This window comes from Columba livia, chromosome 3 (assembly GCF_036013475.1).
Source record: "Columba livia isolate bColLiv1 breed racing homer chromosome 3, bColLiv1.pat.W.v2, whole genome shotgun sequence".
Classification (NCBI taxonomy): domain Eukaryota; kingdom Metazoa; phylum Chordata; class Aves; order Columbiformes; family Columbidae; genus Columba; species Columba livia.
Genome location: NC_088604.1, coordinates 108,306,823 through 108,330,851, shown reverse-complemented (window position 1 = coordinate 108,330,851; position 24,029 = coordinate 108,306,823). Strand labels below are relative to the sequence as shown.

The following is a 24,029-nucleotide window of genomic DNA, read 5'->3' as shown; positions in this document are numbered from 1 at the left end:
TGGACAAGCTCATTCGACTGCCAGGGGATGCCAGTCAGGAGTGGTGATATTAAGTGTGAATTTGGTGAAAATATTAAGCCAGAAAATGGAGAAATAAATAGGACAGCAGAATTGTTAATCGACCACTTATTTTAAGATATATGTTTTTGGTTTTCCCTTCAAAACAACCTTTTAAGGAGAAGTTGAAATCTGTGTGTTTAAAATAAATAAAGATAAATTAAAGTGGAGAGTCACCATCTTATTTTGGTTAAATCAAATGTTTCAACTCACTGAAAATATTTGAGTAAGCCTGAAATTTCATCTCAGACAACTTAAATATCTTTATACAATTATTATTATTTTGGTTGAGCTACTGAACTGAAAAAGGATTTATTTGCAGAGCTCTGATTAAGGCAGGGAAAAATTTATTTAAACACTTTGATTAATTATGCCTCTATTCCCAGCTAAGCAGAAGTGGGAATTTCAAGTCAAAGGAAAGTATTGCTTCTCTTTTCTTCATTACTTTGGTAAACGGCTTTGAAAATGCATGTATTCCCTTTCACTAGGGTGGGACTTCTGCGTGCTGCTAGGAGCCACTTCATGACATAAGAATCATTTACTTTTTGTCTGTACCATGCGTATTGTTGCATGGGATTGTCAAGGTTTAAGTAATAATGACAGTGTTGCTTTTCCATATTCACCCCATTGTTTTCCATGTGTCTTACTCTCATTCCTAAAAGTTTTATTGGTGATGCACTATCTGGGGGTCTGGAAGAAGGGAAGAGGGAATAAAAGAAGGGCACTAATTTGAATACTGATAGAATTTCAGCTGAAGATTGCAATGTTTTGATTAATAACTGATGTATTCCTACTTGGAAACATGTGCTGTTCTGTTCTCTCTGCCGTGATTGCAGGTCCTCTGCTGCACCTTCTTTTCTTCTCTGCCCAAGGAGCAGCAGGGAATCTCCCCAAGGAGCACAGCACACACAGGATGGGAGCCTGGACCAGAGGGAGCTTGGGCCAGGGGGAGCCTCTGAGGAAACCAAGTTACGACTCTTTAGAAGCACTAATGTAACCACAACGGGAGAAAACAACAACTGCTGCAGAAAGTGGTTGGGGTGGGGCAAGAGGGGACAGGAATCAAAATGTTTAATTCCAGAAATATGGATGGACGCCCTCTGTCCAGCACAGCTGGTCATACTGCCAGTTGTTCTGTGTGCAGGTACTGGGGTTCATCAGAGGAACAGGCATTCATTTCCCATACACAAGCATTAAGGCTACCTCTTTCTCCTCTGCTTTCTTTAAAATGCATTTCATATGATAAACAGCCAATCAATACAGACATGACTTTCTATTTTTTTGCTCAAAACATTGATCAATAGATGTTGCAGCTGTCTGCTGTCAAAGATTTGATTCACCATGAATATTACAAAAGCTGAATCGTTCTGAAGGCATTTCCATTCTCCTAAAATTGTGTTTGAATTTGCCTTGAAACAGCTGCTCGATGCTGCCCAGGGCTTGAACATTTCTCACAATCAGAGTTTTCTCCAATAAGAAAGAAAAGCATCTTAAAGCTCTGCACTCCTTCCTGTCCCCAATTTCAGCTGTATCCCTACGTGTGCATAATTCCACGTTTTTAGAGACTGGCTCCAGAAGAGCAGCCTGTTGTCATGGAGAGCTGAGAGTGAGCAGAGAGTGATCATGGAGAGCAACACATTATCCTGGCTTTTGTTTTCAACACTGACTACATGAAACATTTTTGGCTGGCATGAAAGAGCATCACCAGCTCCTTACACACTTCAGTGCCTCTGGGACGTTGTCAGGAGAGAAAATTCCCTGCTTACTGTCAAGCAATTTGCTGCTTACACACTTACAGGAGCAGGAATGTGTAGTTTTCCTTGAGGGTCTTGAAAATAGGCATCGCTGAGTACTTTGTAAAAAAAATACAGCATTATTTTCTGGACATGATTGTTAGAGGGTGACTAAAACAAGCCTCACCTCTCCTCGAAGAGAGCTGTCCTGACACTTCGAAAATGTGGTGAAATAAAGGCAACAAAGTGGTGGAGGCAGCCATTAACACATCCCATGTGAGCAACTCACAAATCCTCCTGATCCATCCTTTTCACCTGTCTGTCGTATTACTATTATAAGGCACCCGGTCAATAAGACGTTTTGTGACACCGAGGACCTTTAAACCTTGTCTCAGGAAGAGGAGCAAAAACACCTGCAGGCTCACAGGAGTCCATTGCATCCCTTGCAGGGCTGTGGCCCCACACTTCTGTCCTCTCTTCCAGAAAGAAAGTGAGATGCTGTGTTTGCAGCTGAGCAGCCCAGGAAACAGGGCTTTGTGGATTTAGCAACTAATATCCCATGGGAAAAGAGGATCTGTTATTTACACTAAAAAGCTTCCCACTAGACCCAAGTCCCTTTCTTCCCCACTCTCTCTGTGCAATGCAGACAGGGAGGAAATAATTATAGGATTAGATGGAGGGAGTGGCTGGGTATAAATGGACAAACAGCTGAGAGAATGGGCCCATGCGGTACCTTTTTCTAATACACAGTGGTCCTGGACATTGTTGAAACAATGTGTTTTAGCAATTTCCTTGTACATCATGAAGTTTTCAACAACTACAGTGATGCTCTGATGATTTGTAGCATTTTATACCACTCAAGAGCAGGCTGATCCCAGTCTGAAGATGCACTTCCTGCCTCAGACCTGGGAGAGCAGGCTGAAAGCATGAACAGACACATAGTGTTGAACTCTGTACTGATCCCTCTGGGTCCTTGTTCTTATGATCCACAGATGGGCTGATAGACAATTTCAGGTTCAGTACTGATCTCTGCAGACTTTCATCACCTAGACAGACAGATAAATAATTTCAGTTCCTCTGCTGATCCCTCTGGGTAAACATATATTTTCAGATTCTGGCTCAGTCCCTCTAGCAGGTCAGCAGATAAGCAAACAGAGGGTCAAGTCAGGTCCTGCTTCGAACTCTCATGTCCTTCCAAATTTGGATTAGCAAGACGTTCCTCATCTCTCTTCTTCACCCCTTCTTCCTGCCTCTTGCCTGGCTTCTGGTTTCCCATGCAGCCTCAGAAAGGGTGCACTGCAGCTGAAAACAGTAGTGAAACCTCAGGACTAGACAGACGTACGTTCTCTGTGCTACCTGACTGTGACTCAGTGCGACAAACATTTGGAATTAATTAGAAGAGAGACTATGAGTGGGAAGACTAGACACAGATGCAAGCACCCCTTCCCTTTCCTTTGGCACTGTGCAGACACTCCCTGGCTCTGCCTCTTACCCCAACCTGTCTCCACAGTCCCAGCTCACATAAATCTACCTCCTTGTCCTCGAGACCTTGGCTCAGGACTCCTGGTATGGCATGTGGTGCACACACTTCTCCAGGGACTTCAATACTCTCTTTCAGAGCAGAGCCTGCAGAATAGCAGTGCAGCCACAGGTTGGGACTGATGAGTCCCAGCAGACTCAGGCTTTCAGGTGCCACACAGGCCATCCTGTGCTGAGGATCTGCGACTCAAAGTCACATCCATCTAAGAACCATGTGGCCATCTTATGTGATGAACATCTCCCTCAGCCCTCTCTGTCTTTGCATTCTGGATTACAGGCTCCAGTGCTCACAGCGTATTTCTTACATGATTATTTTAGCATCTTCTGCAAGTGGTTTGCAAGCATGGACATATTTCCTGCTCACTTCACACTGCTTCCTTGCCAGGGCCTGGTGGAGAACTGAGGCACCCTGGCTCCCAGTCCTTCCCCTCTTTCGCTATTAAGCCCCAGTGCCTGGAACTGAGGTCTCACGGTCTTCACAAGCCAACTTTTCCATGAGATGGGAGGTGAACCAATGTACCCTGACTCCCAGGTCTTGCTGCCCATGGTGGGCCCTGTTACTTTTGGTTTGCTGTTTAGCTGGAGAAATGTTGTAAGGAGTGGATTTAGGGATGTTGGGAGAGAGGGTTAATGCTACTCCTTTCTGTCAGCGAGGAAATCTCAAAAGCCTAGGGTTTTTTTTTTTTACATTCACAGAATCACAGAATAGTTGGAGTTGAAAGTGACCTCTGGAGAGTCCAACCCACCTGCTAAAGCAGGTTCACCCAGAGCAGGTTGCAGAGGCAGGTTTTGAATATCTCCAGATAAAGAGATTCCACAACCTCTCTGGACAACCTCTTACAGTGCTTTGTCACCCTTAAATAAATTTCTCCTCATATTCAAATGAAAATTCCCGTGTTTCAGTCTATGCCTATTGCCCTTTATCCTTTCATTGGGCACCACTGAAAAGAGTCTGGTCCCATCTTCTTGACAACCACCTTTAAGATGCTGATAAGCACAAATAAGATCCACTCTCAAATAAGATCCAGGCTGAACAGACCCAGGTCTCTCAACCTTTCGTCATAAGAAAGATCCTTCAGACCCCTAATCATCTTTGTATGCTCTCCAGTAATTCCTTCTCCTTCTTAAACTGGGTAGCCCAGAACTGGATACAGCCTCATCAGGGCAGAGTAGAGGGAGAGGAAGTCACAGGGGCACCCCAAAAGTTTATTTTAGGTGGTCAACAAGTTCCAAAACAGACTTGACTCTAGACAAAAAAGTGTAGCAAATAAACCATCTAGAAACAGGGTTATACAATTATTTAGCACTCAGACAACATAAAATACACATTCGAATATCATTTGAGGAGATTATTTGGGTATGACAACATAAGAATAATGTGGATCCACAATGTGCACGCATACACTCACAAGAAAAAAAAACAGAGGCCCCTCACTCCAGGGTACCCACAAGAAAATAATCACTCACCTAGGTTAGGGGAGGACTCATTCAAGGGTGTATGCAGTAAATAACCACTCACTCAAACAAGTAGGTGAGGTGCTCTCAATCCCAGGAAGTCTCCTTAGACTGTGTTCCAGTCCAAGGGGAGGGCTCCAGTTCACAGATCTGCTCCAAGAAGACCACTCAAAGGGGGTCTTCAGCAGGGACTTCATTTTATATCCTGGTCACATCTGGCTGTGAGCATTACAACGTAGTCCAGAATCTTCTCAGCTACTCTGGGCACCTTCTTTGTCAAGGACCCTGTCAATTGACTGAGAGTCCCACTCCTCCTGCCCCCTCAGCTGGGTGGAGGTGAAATCTTCCTGCCCTGGAGTACGGGAGGATTTGACTGTCAGCACCTTGGTACCACCCTAGGTGTGTAGTTGGGGACAGGCATAGTGGGGCACAAAAGGTGCTGAAGAGCCATCAACTACCTCGTTGAAGGCTCGGGATCTCAGAGGGATGTGCAACTGCCACAAAGGATAACCTCCCTTGACCTTCTAGCCATGCTCCTCCTAATGCACCCCAGAATACTGTTGGCTTTCTTGGGCATTCCTTTAAGACTGGTTGCACAATTCCTTTTCAAAAAGTTTTATTGAGGTAGCACACATCTTTTTTTTCTAAGGGGATAAATCTACATGACATTTTTTGCTAGGACCACTGACGAATGCAGTGGCCCCCAGGAACTGTGATTCACTTCTGCTGTCCCATTCTTTTCTCTTGTATATTTTCATAAAGAGTATCTATTCCCTTTTAAAATAACTGTAATGAAAAAAAATGGTGAAAGAAAATCAGGATTATTCTGGCCCAGGACTGTGGTATAGTGACCAGTGGAAACTGTAATTTGGCCTAATGCTCCTTCCTTTTTTCCTCTTGGGGAATTCCCTGCTATGTCACAAATCTACATACATATAACAGCATATCCTTTAGGATGGAGAATAATAAGCAACACAGAGGTGAAGTACTTAGCACTTTCTGGGTTATTTCCAGAGATCTTGACTGAGAAGGTCTGCATTCAAGAGCCATTGCGGCTTCTGGTTTTGGCCTGGTCCTTCAGGTTATTTCAGAGCTTTGTACAGGTTTTAGTGTCAGCCTGTGTTCTGTTTATGGCTTCAGTTTATGGCTCCCTCCAAATAAGCACAGAGCTCTCCTAAGCTTCCTGGAGTACTCGTAACCCAACAATAATACGTTAGACTCCTAACTAGTATGATTAACTTAGGCAGTTATGAATTGCAAAATAAATATATAGAAAAGCCGAGGTCTTTTATGCATTGTCTGGATTTGTGACATCCAAGGAACCTCCTTTTCATGCCTGATTGCCTAGCCAGAGGCTGGGAACACATTATTTGGTTAAAAAAAGTTGAATTAGTTCTGTCACATCTTGACTCTAAGGACTGGGTCCTTATGAGAGAGACTAACAATCAGATGAGTTTATTACATGCCAGTGATGCAGTGAAATTCAATTAATTTGTTTGCTGTGCTTCCCAGAATGAGAAATAGACATGCCATAAATGTGAACAATGCCATCAGTCTGGTTGTGTGTCAGTAAACAAATGTAATCCGATGATGTTTTGGAGTCTCACTGTCCTTCCTTACACACCCCTGGTTTCCCAGAGGCTCCAAGGAAAATGGAAGGACATGACACGAACACACTTTATCTAGCACAGTGTTTCAGACCCCTGCTTTTGCATTGTGACCACCTTTGACCCTACTGGGAACAATGGGATAGTATGTAGGGAAGAAGTCCTTGTCTGGTCTGTTGCCTTCCCAATTACTGCATTTCCATGAACACAGGAGCCAAATGGGACATCTGCAAGAAGTCAGACAAACCTCCCTAGGCAAAAAATGTTCTCCAAAGTTGGTAAAATAATTAATTCAAAGGACTAAGCTTGGAGGAACACTCAGCCTGAATGACTTCATCTCCTTCTCCCCTAAAGCAGCTTTTTGGGACTCAAGGCATGGATCAAAACACCTATGGGTCCTCAAGAACTTTGTCCCTTGGCCTTGACCTAGGCTTTGGGTCTGCTCTTCTTGGATGGAGAGGTGGTCCCCATCCATGTTGCCAGATAAACTGCAGAAATGAGTGAGGGAGCACAGACTGGACACTCAGAAAGTTGCCATGTCCTTGGCTGAGGATTTTGTTGGGCTCAGCTGGAACAGGCCCTGCCTGGTAATGTAGGACTGGTGTCTTACTGATATGAGGATGCAGACAGATGGAAAGCTCAAAAGGAAAATTCCTAGGAGGAATCATGAAAACAGGAAATGTTTATACTCCTTCTGCCAAACAATCATCAGGAAAAAAATATCTTTTTTTGCAGAGGAGTGGAAAGCTCTGTCCTCATATTCATCCTAAAGGGCATAACAGAGAAATCCTTAATAGCTTTGAGAATTGGCAGGTCATGACTTGAAGGTAAAAATTGAAAATAAAAAATTGAAATAATACGTCCATCTGCAGTCCATGAAGTGCCACACATCTGGAAGTCAGTCCAAGGTAAATGTTCTCTTTCTTTTTTGTTTAAGTCTTTTTGATAAAAGAGGCTTAGCTACAGGACCTAAAGTAGGAGATGTGTATCAAGTAGCTGAAGGACAAAATTACAGGAGTGAGGAGACTTTAGCAGGCATTCCCTTCCCTACAGTTCATTGCAAGTGGGGACTTACAGTATCCCAGGGCCAGTCAAACTCATGCAAGGACTTCAGCACAGTCAGTTCAGTCCTGAGCACGGTGCTGGGTAGTAGCTTCAGACACAACCCAGAAAAGGTATCCTCTCAGCCCAACAGCTTTGTGTGTACCATTGAGGTTTATCCTGAATCAAAATATCCCAAAAAGAAAAAGCAGCACACCTGATTCACCTGTGGATATATGACCTAGGAACCAGTAGTGTTTCTTGTTAAAAAAGCAACAGGAATAGTTGGCTAAACTTTTGTCCCTGACTGGGCATGGTTAGGTTATATGATAAGGAGTTTTGTGTCTTCACACACACAAGAAAGCACAGAGCAATGACAGGAGGGGAAGCACAAGTATTACCCCATCCCAGCTCCCTTCAGCCCTAATACAGGGGACATCAGCCTATCAAAAGCCTATCAAAAGCCTATCTGCACAAGCATGCCAGAGCAGAGAGGCCCAAAAACAGGGGGAAGTCCAAATTACAGACTCAGAGAAGGCAACACCGTGTCTGGTCTGCTCTCAGGACTGTCCTGGCAGACCTTCAGCCCCATCCTGGGAAGTCCATGGCAGAAGCTCTCTGAAGCATCCTGTGGACTGAGTTGGGTTACAAGACACATTATGGCATTAAATTCTATTTATAGCTACTTTCAGTGAGGCGGGGGTGCTCCCTATTCTGTGTACATGTGTGTGTATGGGAATCTGAGTGCAGCAACATCAGAGTTGGAGGATCTGTGTGTCCACGGTGCAGCAACCAGATCAAGTGTGGGTGTGCAGGTGAATGATCCCTAGTGAAGCTCAAGCTTCAAACTAGCCAGTGAGGTGGCCTGGGAGAATAGCATGGGTCTATGTCACTGGGTGTGAGACTATGGGAGGAGCTAGTCACAGGGAGACCAGAGGGTTCTGGCCAAGTGGTGGAGAGACTGTGGGGCCCAGGGGTTGATTAGGAGACTTGTATGTGTGTGCATGCATGTGAGGCAACAGGGCAGAATGAGGATCCAGACTGTGTGTCTAAGTCCAGCTACTAGGGGCTCCACATACACAACTGTTTCTTTGTTTCTTTCTCTATATATGTATTTTCCACTAAGAGACCTCCATCCTGATGAGCTGGAGGGGGATGAGTTCAGGCTGGTGGTGCTATTTGTGTTTGCATGGGTGCTAAGTAGCTCTGTCTGTGTGATCAGCCAAGTTCATAGTATATGTGTGCTGTACATGTGTGTGTGCCTGCTGGAAATAGCTGCTCAGCCTCACCAACAGCTGGACCTGGGGATTCAGAGCTGCAGCAGCCTCGCCTCTATCAGGCTGCCAGATTAGGCAACTGCCCAGGTGATATACCAAGAAATTAGGTTTCAAGCATTCCTCTTGAAGGGGATGGAAAGGCTTTGGAGTGTCAATACCATCCTCACACTACTGTCTCATTCCTGGACATCTGGGCTGCTAGAGAGAACAAGCCAGTTCACTGAAAGAGAAAATATGCTGTGGGAATCCAGGCAGCAGGGAAGGCTGTTGCTTTATATTCATTTGAAGAGTGAATAATTGCAGGGGTTTTCACACAATTTCCATAATATAAACTCTGTGTGAGGAGCTGTGTGCTTGCCAGGGTGCTCTGCGCAAGGATGCTGTCTTAGTCCTAAATCCAGGGCTCTGCATGCAGTTCTCCCTCATCCTGGGAAAAATACAGAGTGAAGTTTTTGGAAGGAATAAAGAAATGTGTTCCATTCAGGGGTGGAGTATGATGTGTGGGTATATTAAAGAAAAGTGAGAAGACCTGCTTTTGATCTGTGCCATGACTCATGAGAAGCAACCTGGGGAAGGGGATGCTTTGCAGCACTGTTAATGCAGAGATGCTGGGCGATCTATCACAAGCTTCTCAAAGAGCATTTTTTTTAGTGCAGGCTGGTAACTACTTCAGTGTCTTATAGCCAATTCCTCTGAGATTTCAGGTCATTTGTCCCTGTGGATTAGGCTGTACCCATTGTCCTCTGTTCTCTCACAGATACTGGCCTGGGAATTTGCTCCAGTTCCCTAGCTTCCCATCACATTTGCTTTTTTGTCTGTTTTCCCTTCTCTTTCTCTATCCCACACATCACAGACCTTTGCTGATCAGTGATCCCTCATCTTTGTCCCTTGTCCCTAGGTAAAACCCTTTATCCACAAAAGCGGGCGTACTCACTGCAGTTTGTGACTGTCCTCACTTTTTGGACTGTCCACAACGCTCGGTATCTCCCATCTGCTTTCAGCAAGGCATACACTACTGATTTTCCACATCCTCATCTGCAAAAAGGAAGCTGGGGCCCTACCTCTGTACATTAGGGACTTGCTGCTCCACGTTTTTTCTCCTGAAATAACAATAAGATTACAGTATCTGGATGTCTTTGTTTTTGGAGCAGGCTGTGAGATACGGTGGTTTGAGAATAGGTGACAAGGAGCTAGGACCTCAGTGTTCTCTTTCTGCTATTCCATTTATCACAGAGGAAATGAAGCTGTGACTTATAGCCCAAAACTGCCATAAATACTGTCTTACAGGGAATCCAACAGGATGGAGAAGTGGCCCAGCAGGAGCCTCACCAAGTTCAACAGAGGCAAATGCAAAGTTCTGCACTCCTGGTGGAATAACTGGCAGCAGGATAGGCTGGAACTGACAGGTCAGAAAGCAGCTTTGCAGAAAAACCCCTGCAGGTTCTGTTGTATAACATGGTGATCCTGCCACAGCTGTATTCACTGGCAGCAAAGCAAGCCAACCACATTCTGCACTGTATTAGCATGGGTGCAGCCAGCCCTTCAGCTTGGCACTGGTGAGACCACATCTGGACATTGTGTCTAGTTTGGGGTCCCCATTACAAGACAGGCATGAACGCACTGGAGCAAGTGGGGCAGAAGTGCCCAGATGGTCAGGGGCTGGAGCACAGCAGCTGAGGGAAGTGAGCTTGTTCAGCCTGGAGAAGGGGAGGAAAAAGGGGGACTTCATTGCTGTCTACCACTGCCTAATGGGAGGTTACAGATAGAATGAAGCCAGGTTCTTCTTGGAGATGCAAAGACACAAGCTGGAACATGAGAAAATACAAGGGGAAATATTTCACCACTGTGGGAGTGAAATACTAGGGCAGGAGAGTAAATGGATGAGTAGGATCCCCATCCTTGAACATATTCAAAAGGCATCTGACCAAAGCCTGGAACAACCTGCTCTGAACTGACTCTACTTTGATCTGTGGTTAGGCTGGAGACTTCCAGATTTCCCTTCTAAACTGAATTATTCTGTGTGTTTATGGTTGTTTTTGAGACCCTGGGCAGATTCCTTTCCTGAGTGTATCCTCCTTGAGGAATTCAACACAGAATTACAGACTGAGAGAGCAGGATCTGTTCTAAGGACCAACAGAATTTCTAGTTTCTTTCTCTAACATCCTGTGGAATAGAGTTCACTGTTTACAACACATGCCTTTGAAGTAACTGTGGTGTAACTGCAGATCTTAAAGTGTATGTCTTCTCTCCTGGACTCTGGATAAGAAGTGAGGAGCCATGATCTCCAGCCCTTTCCTTCTTGTACCACTATGCCAGCTCTGCACTGAAGCTTGTTACAGGTCTCAGAAGGTCTAAGCCCCATTCTCAACTTTGCTTTAGGTACATATTTACCACTATTTCCAGGTGAGAGTACTCTACCGAAGGACTGGAAGCTGAGAAATGTTTCCCAAGGTGTTCTGTAGTACATTTCTGCCCTGATAGATCACCAAAGGATACCCAGTTGTGTGAACCACTGCTTGTAGGTGTGGACTGATCAGAAGATCTCTTCTGCACTCCAATCTGGGACTGCACCTTCTTATGGTCACTCAAATAAACAATCTTTCTCTGGACCTTCATCCTTGTGCAGCACCAGGGAGATCTGCTGGGCATAACACCCCCTTTCTTGTCTATTTCCTCCAGATTATCCTGTTTAGTGCTGGGTACAGGGATCTCTTAAAATATTCCTAGACATTTCAAAGTCATATATCAGACCCCAAGCTTGTAGGATTGGCCTAAAACATACTAGTTTGTGGGGGAGAATGGGGTGGGTGAGTTTTTTTGTTTCTTTTTCACAGGCAACCTGTGGAATCTGTCTTCTTGTCTTGTAGGATTTGAGCCTTCAGCAATCCTGTTTTCAAACTTTCCTTTTCAAGGCACAGAAGGATAGAAGTTTATTTCTGATTTAAGAAAGTTGAAATGCCCTGTCAGTTCTTGAAAAATGATTGATAACAAAGCAGCGTTGCTTTGAAATTCAGATAATATACCTGTTGAGTTTTCTAGATTCAGCTATGCACAGACCATAGCACCTTAAAGCATTTGAGAATGTACAAAGATGTCTCTGAGATTTCTTTATCTCCAAAAGGATGCAAAGGGTGAGAGTTACAGAGCTGGGGACAGAGGAGGGCTTGAAGGTCCTGGAATTTTGTACATTGGGTATAAAGTTATTTCCAGAATAATTCTAATCTCAAAACTGAAACTTGGAAAAAAAAAAAAAAAAAAAAAAAAGGTGGTGTTTGCTCCAAGAGAAACACTGAAAGAAAGACAAATGGGTTAGAAAATATTTCATCCATAGTCACCTTTCACTTGGCCTCAAGCTCCCTGGAAGTGGGAGACAGCCCATCCCAGCTTCTACCTCAGCAGTGTCACCTCAATGTCTGATCTCTTCTTCAGCCGGCACAGAGCCTTTATTGCTAAAATATTTGCATTCATTATCAGTAGGTAATGGTGGCTTTTTCAGGCTGGAAGAAATGTCATAGGGATGGGAGCAGAGAGCGACAGAGACCTGGCAGGTCATGAAAGTGTGAGTAGGGATTGCCTGAATTTTCCTTCATTTTCAAATTGGAAAAGAAGCCACAAATGAAGCTAAAAGGAGTTAGATTCAAAAGCTAGCAGGACATGAACCTCATCCAACATGCACCTGGTTGGTGAAGCTCGAGCTACAGGATGTTGCAAAAGCCATGTGCCTGCATGGTTTCAGGGGGAGACTAAGCAAGTGGATGGAAAATAAATAATTTCAGGGTAAATAAATACGCCCATAAATATGGGCCAGGAGCTCATCTTAAGGGAGCCTGAGATGGAGCCTCAGTAAAACTATAACAGTTTGGAATATAACGGAAGGAAATCTTTGGGTATTGTCTACAGATGTAGGGCTCACCTGTCAGAAGACGGGAAAAGTGGGCAGTAAAATTTGTTGTTCCTGGAAGACTTGCCAACACTGATTTCAGAGAGGCCTTTTGTGACTTTTAGACCACAGAAAAAATTTAACAGTAAAATGTACTGAGAATGTAATAGACTAGTGGGAGAGAGGACTGAACTGCTGTGATTTAACCTATCCAGGAACTTAACTTACTGTAGACACTACAGCTGACTGTTCCAGGAAAGCTGCCAGAAAGTAATAAAAGCAAATAGGGATTTTGTAAAAAAAAAAAAAAAAAGTAAATTCTCTGTTATCTGAAAGAGGAAATGCAATCAGTTTAGAAAAGAATGACAGAAAATCTTTTTATATCTAACCTCTAAAAGCCCTGAAGTATATTAGCTGAGGAAGATTTAATTGTGTGCAAGCAGCACTGTTGGTGGAGAATTAAGAACTTTCACCTGGAGTTAGGGAAACTTTTATAACAGGTTAAAGATAAAGGATTTAGGATAATAAGAGAAAAAGTAAAAGAGAAAAATATTTAAAAGTACCTTTCTGACACTGTGTTTCTGGAATGGAACACAAAGAACCACTATGAATCTCCTGTGCTTTAATCAAATTACAATAAACAGTATTAATTTTGTAGAGTAAGTAGATAAGAATCGGGATTGCCTAAATTGCTGGAGTTAGAAGTTCAGGCTATATTTCGTGACTCACCAACCAAGAGTAAACTACCAGTAGTGACAATCCAAAAAGCAGTACAGATGATTACATTTGCTTTAATTAGTTTCAAGGAAACTTGATTAAAATTAACTGAAGTGCTGTGAACTAGCTGTTGTGCTGTCTTGGAAAGCAGAATGGTTTTCATAGTGTTTTAAAACTGACAGGGCAGGGAGACCCTGCCAGCTGAGCCTGTTTGATGGCTTCATTCAAACCGAAGGCAGACTTTATGCAAGCTGAAATCCAAGCAGTGACTCTCAGACTGAACCTAGGGCATTCCTTAAAGAGGGAAAACTGATATGAATTTGTTGATGTCAAGATACATCTTAAGGACTTTGTTTCACTAAACACAGCCAAAAACTGGCATCAGTTCTACAGAAAAGCACAAGCACCAGCTTCCTGCCCAACATTCTTGATTTGGGCCAGAAAGTTGTACTTGATTCAAAAGAAGCTGAACCTGCCCACAGTACACTCTGATCTTTCTATGTGAAAAAAAAAAAAATAATCTGAAAATAATCTGTTATTGATGAGGTGGAGAAATGATCTCTATATGGGGAGGAAACACTTGAACACGTGCTTGGGAAATAAAATGAACACAGAACAGCGCCCAGAAAGATGCTGGACTTACTTGCAAAGCAAATTATAGAATCATGGAATAGTTTGGCTTGGAAGGGACCTTCGAAGTTCATCTAGTCCAACCCCCCTGCAATGAGCAGGGACATCTTCAACAGATCAGGTTGCTCAGAGCCCTGTCCAGCCTGGCCTTGAATGTCTCCAGGGGTGGGGCATCTACCACCTCTCTGGGCAACCTGGGCCAGTGTTTCACCACCCTCATTGTAAAAAATACAAGATCATCCTTAAAAGAAATCCATTGAAGGAGATAACATGGGCATCAAAAGGAAACCAGCACTGATTCAATCAGAGGTGCAAAATCATGACTTGGTGTGTTAAAAACACTGACCCCACAGGCATTGAAAGCAGTGATAATGATATTAAGCAGATCACATTCAGCAACCACAGAGAGCAAAGTGTAACATGTGATGGTGGTATCTGTGAATAAGTTATTGGATGTGAGTGATGTTAGAAGATGGGAGCAACACTGCTGGTGATAGTGTGCAAGGAAGATTGCAGAAGAGAACAGGAGTCTCTCCAGCATGGAGAAAGCAAAGGCAAAGCTGGGAGCACTGCAAATGATGAGCTGGTTTTTTGTCATTTAAATAGGAAATTAGAGTAGGTAACTTACTTGGAAAAAGAAACTTAGCATAGTGTTTTCTCAGTAAAACAAAAGCTTACGGCTTTCATAAAGCATTGTGACAAAGTATTCGTGGTCTTGAATCATGATATTGATCAGTCAACAGAAGCAGTTATAGGAAATAAAAGGTGTGCTTGATCTTAAAGGTGGCACTGGAATGCAAATCTATTGGCAAAGGAATGAGGTAAGTCCAGTTTCAACTAAGTAAAAATAGTGATGTCTTGAATGTTCCCCTAGCAATCCAGCTACACAAAGAACTGGATCATTAGCTGTGGTATTACTAAGGAGAGATGAAAGCCACTGTAGCATTCACTTATCAGTACGGTGATATCTCAGTTCATTTAAAAGCAGTATTTGCACTTTCCATTATGCTGCCGAGGTAAAAGTGGAAGTGCTCATTACCTTCCCTGGGAATCAGATGCTCCTTCTGGACAAATATGCTTGTCACGGCTTCACCAGATCATTATATTATAAGGGTATGAGCTATCCTGGCAAATTTGCAGCAGCTTAAATTAGAAATCACTGTGGATATTGAAGATACTAAACTTTTACAAGTGAAATCATTGTGGAAAGCAAGGCACAATTGTTGAAGGGTCATGGGCTTAGCTGGCAGGCAGAAGGGTGATCTGTGAGCAGAAGGGGTGATCTGCTCCTCTTGGAGCCATGAATGACAAACTGATCATCAGACAAAAAAAGGAGGTAGCCTGGCAGGCACACAACAAGGCCCAGAGATGATGGAAATGCAGTGCAGATCTGCAGCTGGTTTTTAGCTAAACAGACAGCAGTCAATCCAGACCAAAACACTGGCTTCTTGATATTCTAAACCTCATGTACAGAGGGAGAAGTATTTATAATGTGCAGATGGTTTACAAAATTAAGATCTCCAAATAGTGGGCTGTCTAAGAAGCAACAGTAATCTGCATCTAGACACAGCACTGGGAGAAAATGGAGAAAAACTGCTGAGAGGCAGTCATCCCTCAGTAATACAGGTGGGAATGGCTGAGGTTTCTACCCTTAGAGGAGAGGGAGATGCTGCCATAGTGGAGCCATGGCTGAAAACGGTTGCAGTGCTCCTTCAATATGTCACAAAAATGTTATAGCTGGATTACTTTATCAGGTCTGGGAGGATGCCATGGAGAAACTTGGAGGTAGCTGAAGGCAGCTGGAGATACCAGTAGTGGGAAAGTGGGAAATGCAGCTGTGTGAAAGAACTATTCTTCCTTTTGCAAAGAAACCATCAAGCTCCAGCAGATAGTTTAGCTTTCTCCTAGGATCATTCCCTGAGAGGATGACTGTCAAATGGGAATGGGTATATTGGATTTCAGAAAACACAATCAAAAGGTGGGGTCAGGACTCTGGAGAAACTGCATCTCAAGAGTTGGTTATTTTTTTGCAATGTTATTAGATAGCTTTTGGCAAGCTCATGACCTCCAAGTATAGTCACAAATGAAAATTAATTGGTTTTTTCCTCCCCTTCCATTTATCATGTATGTAAATCTTCTGCTAAAAGATCAGACTTACTTCTGCACCAAGCAAAAAATATTAAAATCATAGTAACTGATAACTGGTGAAGAATCCAACCCCTGTAAGTATTCTTGATATTGCTGATAAAGCTGGAGTTTCCAGCTTTGAATGGACAGAATTACATGATTAATTTTGTTTAGTGGAATCCTTTGTGCTTTGTAGGTGTTCCAATATGTGAACTGGTTTCTTCAAGTTTGCAGAGGTAATGTCACAGTGCACTGCATTTAACTGATGTTTTTAAAAGGTAATTATCAAGGAAAATGGAAATGGAGGTGGAAGAAATGGGAGTGTGAGTTTCTTAGAATACCTCTTATCGTAAACCAGCAGAATTAATTGATCTTGATCGAGACTGCTTTAAAATCACTGTATAGTCCTTGTTTGCTTTTAAAAAAGGCAGCAAAGAATTTGGCAGAGTAACTATTGGCCTCAGTTCTTTGTACATGTGGACATTAAATATAAAGCTTGTTTCTTGACAAGGGCCATCCATATATGAAAATATCCTATTATTAAATTGTTTTTAAAAATTGTTCCACAAAGACTTAAAACATTATAGATTTGTTTCATGGTTAAGATGCCTGCTCAAATGCAGTTATTATAATTCGATAAAAAGAAAAATCGATGCATTGTCTCAAACTACTGTGTCAGTTAAGAGCTATATGAAGAAATGGGAGGTAAAATCTTGCAAGTACTGCAACACGAGTCCCTGCGTGGATTTGTAGGGAAGTGGGACTCTCTCATCTCAAGCTCTGCTGGGTTTTTGCAGCACCGTGGGTTGCCCAAGCTGCCTCAAGGGCTGCTCTGGGGTCTGTGTTCAGCAGACATGAGGCAGCCATGGCTGCTTCGCACTGATCTGTGCATCCCAACACAGCATTACTTGGGACAGAAGGGTGCAGGTTAGTAAGCGTGTATACCCATATTATCTAGTTTTACAAGAAAAAGGAAGCACCTCTTGAGCTGTGAAGCAAACTGTTTCCTTAAGAGGGCGGCAGCTTGTTTATATTTTTCTCAGGTGAAACACATTGATTTTGATGAAGGTGGATTTTTGTTTGGTTGGTTTTTTGCAACAATGTATCTAAGAAGATAATATCTCCTGCTGTCTGAATCCCACTCAGGGATATGGAGGAAACCATCCTGCACATCTTGTTTCTATGGAAACTAATGCATTTTGCATGGGGTGCGGCAAGGGAAGAACAGGGCAAAGGAAAATAAAACTAGAACAAGTAGGTCTATACCTTTTTTTGTCATTTGTCTTTGAAGATTTTATCTCATTGTGGTCTGTCTCACCCTTGACTGTAAGGCAGTCTCCCTAAATCCTAAAGGAAAGAAGGCTTTAATATGATGTTAGACTCATGAGGTGCTTTGTAAAGACTGCTGAGTGATAATTGTCCTTGCTCCAGTGACTTCAAGAGCATCAGATTGGAGCCTATAATTCCTAACATGCCCATAACACTAAATATTGTTGAAATTCTGGGACTGAGTCTGCTACGAAGTACAACATCACTTAATTTCCTTGATTCCATTGGGAACATTTGTGAATCTGAGCACTTTTTCTTCTAGGAAAGAATGCTAGGACCTGGTACTGTAAATACACATTTTTGTATCTCTTCATTTTGTGTAGAAATCCTGGTTTGCAGAGCAACTTTACCATCAGGTCCAAAGAGTCTGATTGGCCAAAAATCTCTTTTCAGTAATTAGATAAGGTTCTATACAGCTGATTTTTGGATCATTGAGAATGCTGTAAAATGCAGGAAAACTTCTTGAGATACCCAAAAGACACCCATAGATTAGACAGCAATTGCTACATCTGGTCCTTCTGGACACCCCAAATGCCTAAGGGTGCAGCTCTAGCTGCACCTTTAGGCATTTCAAAACCTTTCCAAGTTGTTTCATAGATCAGTTTTGAAAATGGGACTTGGACATCTAATATCCCATTTCAAAAAAATTGCAGTGTTTCCTAGATAAACCAAGTAGCAGAAAAACAAACAAAAACACCCTCTGACATTCTTCCCATCTCCTACTTAAATGCACACTGCAGCACATCGTGCTTTGCCTACAGGTCTGTGTGATGAAATAAAGCAATCAAATGCAATGTATAATAATGATAGCTGTTTCCAGAACTGTCAAGACTCTGCAGTGTCTGGGCCAAACACCCCCAAAAACCTTTATTCAGCTATTTTTCCTCCATACACTGCACAGATTTATTACCTTTATTGACATTCCAAATGTTTACACTTTGAACATTCATCTGTTAAAGCTGCTTGCTGCATCTGTAATCAATCTCTGTGGTTTCAGTGTCATGGACAGCAATACAAAAGCCTTGTTTTAAAGATCACCTAAACCTTGCGTTAGTCATTGTTGCTACATAAGTGAAGCTGGAATAATCTACCCAGACTGTGTGTTCAAAATTGTGTCAGAGAACCTGATTAGTGTGAGTTAATGTCACAAAGGACAAAAGCAACTTTACTTTCCATAGCACCTCCAACAAGGCTTGAAACACTTCAGAATAGGGCAACTGAGGCTTAAATTGCTGAATACTCCCCCAGTTCAACTAACAATCCTGTCAGCAGTTTATCCTATGGGAAATCTTCCAGTGTCTTGGCAAATTTCCTCCAGGCTTAGGAACAAAAAAGCAGATAATTGGCTTTTAGCTGAGAGAAGGCAAGCCACCTTCTCACTGTGAACACCTTTGGAAATAAACCAGTGTGCATTCAGCTATATTGTGAACTCTGACTGGGATGTGAGGGCCACCAGTCACTGTCTTTCCAGAATTCACAAGCTGTATACCCAGCCAGAGAAAAATATGTTCTGGGTTCCTTGTGACATGATGCACTTGAGTGAAGGCTGCTTGTTTTATAAAAACTCTGTGTTATTTTTGGTTTTCATTTCAGCCAACAGTTTCATGCATTTGTACATCTCATCCCCCAAGTGCCTGAGAAACTCACAACCTCCTAGGAATCTCCTCTCAGACATCCTTTCAAGGGGTGGCAGCCTGAACAACCTTTGACTTATGGATGGCCCAGATTCAGGCCATCAAATTTCCAAGAGCCCAGTCCCAGGTAAAGAGAGGCACAGGGACTCGGGTGGATTTCAGGTCATGCAGTCTCTTCAGCCCTGAATCATGGCCTAGATTTACCACAGTGTTTGCACCCTTCAAGTCCAGTTTCTGCAGGCAGACAGGTGGCCTTTCATCATGCTGGACTGTGCACAAGGGCTTTGTGGCAGAGCAAGAAGTTGAACTGATATCCAGTGATGGATGGAAGATAGTTTTTCCATTTCAACAGTAAGGCATTGACAGACCGACCCTCTGCAACATGAGCTTGGCATCACCCTCCCTGCTAGCATGGGGACTACTGGCCTCCTGCTCTGCCCAGCCAGAGGTGTATCATTCGCTGGTTTTGCTGCTCTTTAAGGCTGTAGATTAAAGATTCTTCTTGGGAACTAAGCCCACTCAATTGTGAATGAAAGAATATCTTCAGTTTGTCTGTGTCCTATCTTATGGTCCACGTCCATCCGTTTTCCATCAATACTCCTACTTGCTGCTTTTGTGGCACACTGATGATAACAGCTCCCATTGATAAAGCACAGGCACTAACTTTGAGGTTAGCATGTCTTTGCCCATCAACCTGTTTATACATCTGCTCACTTTTTCCCCTATGCTGTTGATCAGGATCTGTTATAAAATATTGTCACATATACAAGGGTCCTCAACCACAGCCATCCCACCAAATGAATGGAAAATAGACAGCATCATTTAAAGCACAATAACATTACCAAGCGACATTTCTCTTCCCATTGCCTCAGGTGCCAAGGGATTTGCCAGTCTGGCCCTTGTTCAGCTGGACTTTGCTTGGGTATTTTTGGAGTGAGGTGCTGTTCCAAGCCCTTCGTGAATATCCTGCATCTGGATGCCCCTTTCTTCTCTAAAGAAGATGAGCAGAGAACCACACTCACAGCAATGGCATTCCAAGAAAAGGTGGATACCCAAGTGGTAAAAATAGCTTTGGAAGAGCTCTCCTTGCCCACTCCACTTCACCCAAGCTCTAGTTCATTTTTCGCCTTCAGCTTCACTGCCTTCTGTTCATGGGCTAAGGAAAACAGAAGCCGAGCTTCTTTTGGATAACAAAGTTCTTTCTTTTGGGAGAAGAAAGTTCTTTTTTTCAGAAGAAGAAAGTTCCTGCATTGCCCATGCAGCCATGGAAAGAACTGACTTCTCCAACCAACTACCTAACCCAAAGCACCGTAGCAAGTATTCAGAATTGTCAGCTCGAGCCCCAGGCTGAGCCCCATCTCTGATGTCATCGGACTTTGCAACAGTCTGACACCACTGCTGCTTTTCTCAAAGACAACTATAGTCTGGATTTCTTCTTCCCTTCACACTGACCCAAGTGCTTGCATGCTGCAAGGGCAGATTCACACTTAAGACTGGAAGCTGCTGATGTTGGTGACACTTCCAGGATCTTGTGAGTGACATGTCCAGGAGGGAAGGCCAAGCTGTTGGCACTGATGCTGGACCACTCTATCAAGCAACAGAGAAACTGCTTTCCGAGCCCCACAGCTGTTTCTGGTGTTTGCCATAGAGATGCTTCTCCCGCCTAAAGGACTGGTGCTTGCTGCAGGTTAGAAGAGACCCTCAAGATCATTGAGTCCAACCATTAACCTAACTCTGGCACTAAATGACATCCCTAAGAACCTCATCTATACATCTTTTAAACATCTCCAGGGATGGTGGCTCAGCCACTTCCCTGGGCAGCCCGTTCCAATACATAATCACCCTTTCTGTGAAGAATTTTTCCTAATATTCAACCTAAACCTCCTACAGTGCAAGTTGAGGCCATTTCTTCTTGTCCTATCACTTGCTCCTTGGGAAAAGAGACCAACACCCTCCATGCTACAACCTCCTTTCAGGTAGATCTTGAAGGTCTGTTCCAACCAAAATGATTCTATGATTCTATGCCAGCTCCTTGGTGTCATGACAGTTCAGAGCTGGTTGTTTTCTGGAGCATAATGAGACCTTTTTATAGAAGACCAATCCAGACATTCAGCTATTTGGTTACTGGACAATCAGAGCCAAAGCAGAACAGCCCCGAATTTACAAAAAATTGAAATTTAATTCTCTCCCCACTCCTCCCTTCATCAAAAACCTGTGAAACCACCCATCAGGAGATATTATTAATGCCAAGAATGTAATAGGAGACAAAGCCACATTAGTTGCTTTTATGGCTAGGGAGAGGGTGCTGAGTTGCAGCAGTGAAAATTTAGTTAGCAGGTTTTTGCAAAGGTTAGAAATACACATCTCCCAGCCTTAGAGCAGCTGCTAGTTGGTGGAAGTTGGGGACCAATTTTGTTTTGGACAGATTTCTGTTTTCTAAGGGGTTTTCTGCCTTCCCAGTGGCAAAAGGTTATGAGCAGTTATTCAATCCTGTCTAGAAATTCTGTTTTTATTGGCATTACGTACTCTACACTGATTTCCAACTGTAGTCACTGAAGTCCTGGGGACTCATATTGCTTAATCACCTAGCATTATGCTAAAATTCCTATTTGGCCAAACAGGTACATTATGCAAAACCAAAGATCATTTATGTTTCCAGTACTTTTCCTAATACTCTCACTGGTACTAAACCTTTGAGCAGTTCCAGTCTCTCTGCCCCCCCTCGGCAGGTAACTGAGAGGAGTAATGGCTCCTCATGGCCACAATAAATACATTTTTCTTTAGCTGTTATTCACAGAATATTCTCTGTTCCAGGCAGTTTTGAGAAGTTATTTTGCCTGAACAAATGAATCTTTGCTTTAGATCCTGTGGGATGTGTTTTCATGAATACTTTATTTTGCAGTGTAATTAATGCTATTAGTGTTAATGAGATTCATATCTTCAAATCCCTGCACATCCTGCTGCCATTGTGCCCCTGTGTGCCTTACCTGGAATATGTATACAAGTGAAGCAAGAAACAGAAAGAGAACAACCAAAGCCAGAAGCTGAGAAATCAAAGGCTTTAAATGAAGGATACAGCTGCACAGGGAAACATTCACTTAGATGGGTGCCTTTCTTGGGGTAATCTTGCTGGCAGCACCAAGGGTTTATTCCCAAACGTGGTTGTGCCCATCAGAGAAAGTATTCTTCTGGAAGAAGTGAACATGGAGACAAGGAGGTGGACAGCCATTGACAGAGCTCTGTATCTTGAATCCTTCTCTATAATTTTCTCTGTGAAGCTTCCTCCACCTGAATTCCCATGCAATAAGATGGCTTTGGCACTATGGCATGAGCCTACCATCTCATGCTGGACTGGCCCTCAGCCATGCAACCTGACAGTAACACATCATGACAGCAAGATCGCTGCTAGCAGCTGGTGGCTGATGCCTTTGCATCTTTGCCTGTGCCGTAGTCCTGGAAAACAAAATTGGCTGCCGTTCATGCTGCAAGGTAGCTTGGGAAGAGAGGGCATCTCCCAGTGGGAAGCAGATGGGACTTGCAGGGCAGTGCTTACCAACAGTCACACCGCTGTATCCTTAGCCTGTCTTCAGAAGAGCCCAAGATTCCACTTCTTGCTGCCCAAAGGAAGAAGCCACGTGCTGCAGATCTCAAAAATGCAGGTAATTTCTGTGCATCAGTCAGAGCTTCTCTAAGACCCCACCACAGCCTGTCAGAGTTAATAGAGCACACAGAGTTCTGCCAGGACCGATCATCCCCACTGGGAGATGTAGTGGAGTCACCCCCTTCCTTCACCTCCTGGGACCAGTGCCAAGCTCTCCTTGCAGTTCCAGAACCTCCTGGCATGGTGCTATGCTATGTCGTCCATCTACCATGTGCTTCACCAGTTTTCCCATTGTCACAGGGTTCACCAAGAGCTACCACAGCAGAAGCACCCAAAATCATAGTCCATAGGGCATGCCTGGCACATCATATGGCTTCTTCCTGATGTTTTTTTCCCTCACCTGAGACTCCCGGGCACGGCTGGGATATGGCTTCAGAGGTGGTATGGTGAAATCAGAGCCAAACATGGTCACATCATTAACTATGCACCCAACACATCCTTGCATTACAGTCTTGCCCCTGGTGGTGTTACTGGCACCATGTGGGATTACTAACCATGTATCTGTGAAGGGTTTGGGATATGAGATTGAGTTTTTCCACAACCAGGTCCACCAGCCCTGCAGAGACAGTGCAGGCCAGCATCAGCAGACGGCCTGAGGTCCCTGTGCATCCAGCTGGATGCAGGGCAGCACTCGTCCCACCTGGGGGCAGCAGGAGACACTAATCCCCCTATTTAGACAGGATTTTTATGAATTCTCTATCTCTGTGTCTCATTCTTGTTGCTCAGCTCTAACACATATCAACAGGAACCAGCTGCAGACAACATGAGGCTGAAGGCAAGCAGAAGTTCACTAACTTGTATAAAGGCTTATTTCCTATGCTTAATTAAACAAATAAGTTGTCTTTGATGAATAACAGACATTCGGCTTAGTGCCTGAAACAGAAGATGCACAAAATAATTAAGCTTATAATGGATTTATTTTGCTCAATCTCAAATGGAAATGTTCGCTTGGCTTTAGGCTTACTTAACAGCTTTTCAACCCAGATTATTTCTATTCTGTTCTTCCCAACCCTTGCCGCCCACCGGACAATTCTGTGCTACAAATGTCATTTGGAAGTGAACAGCATTTGACACAGTAGAAATGATACTGTTAAATGAAAATATTTTCATAGCTTAAAATATTTTCCCACATTTTCTGCTAGTCAATTCATAAACAGATTTTTGTCCCTGAACTCTTTTGTGTTTTGGTGAAAATTCATTGTTTTAAAAACAAAACAAAAGCCCCTCCACCAGTTCACTTGTTTCTAGTTCAGTGGGTGTAGTACACCCATGTGTAGGGAATCTCACAACAAGTTTGTTCATTTGAGTTTTCTTAAAATAAACATACAGAGAAGGGTGAAAA

General features: G+C 43.3%; 1 long non-coding RNA gene across 2 annotated transcripts in view; it reads left to right on the top strand.

Annotated features, from left to right (window-relative positions):
• Positions 1–24,029, top strand: part of LOC135579159 (uncharacterized) — a 49,953-nt gene that overhangs the window by 12,707 nt on the left and 13,217 nt on the right. The window contains exon 3 of one of the 2 annotated variants that reach the window (XR_010471695.1): positions 894–22,685. The exons of the other annotated variant lie outside the window; for it this stretch is intronic. This is a non-coding gene — a long non-coding RNA (uncharacterized LOC135579159). The remainder of the gene's footprint in view (positions 1–893; positions 22,686–24,029) is intronic. 2 annotated transcript variants of the gene reach the window in all.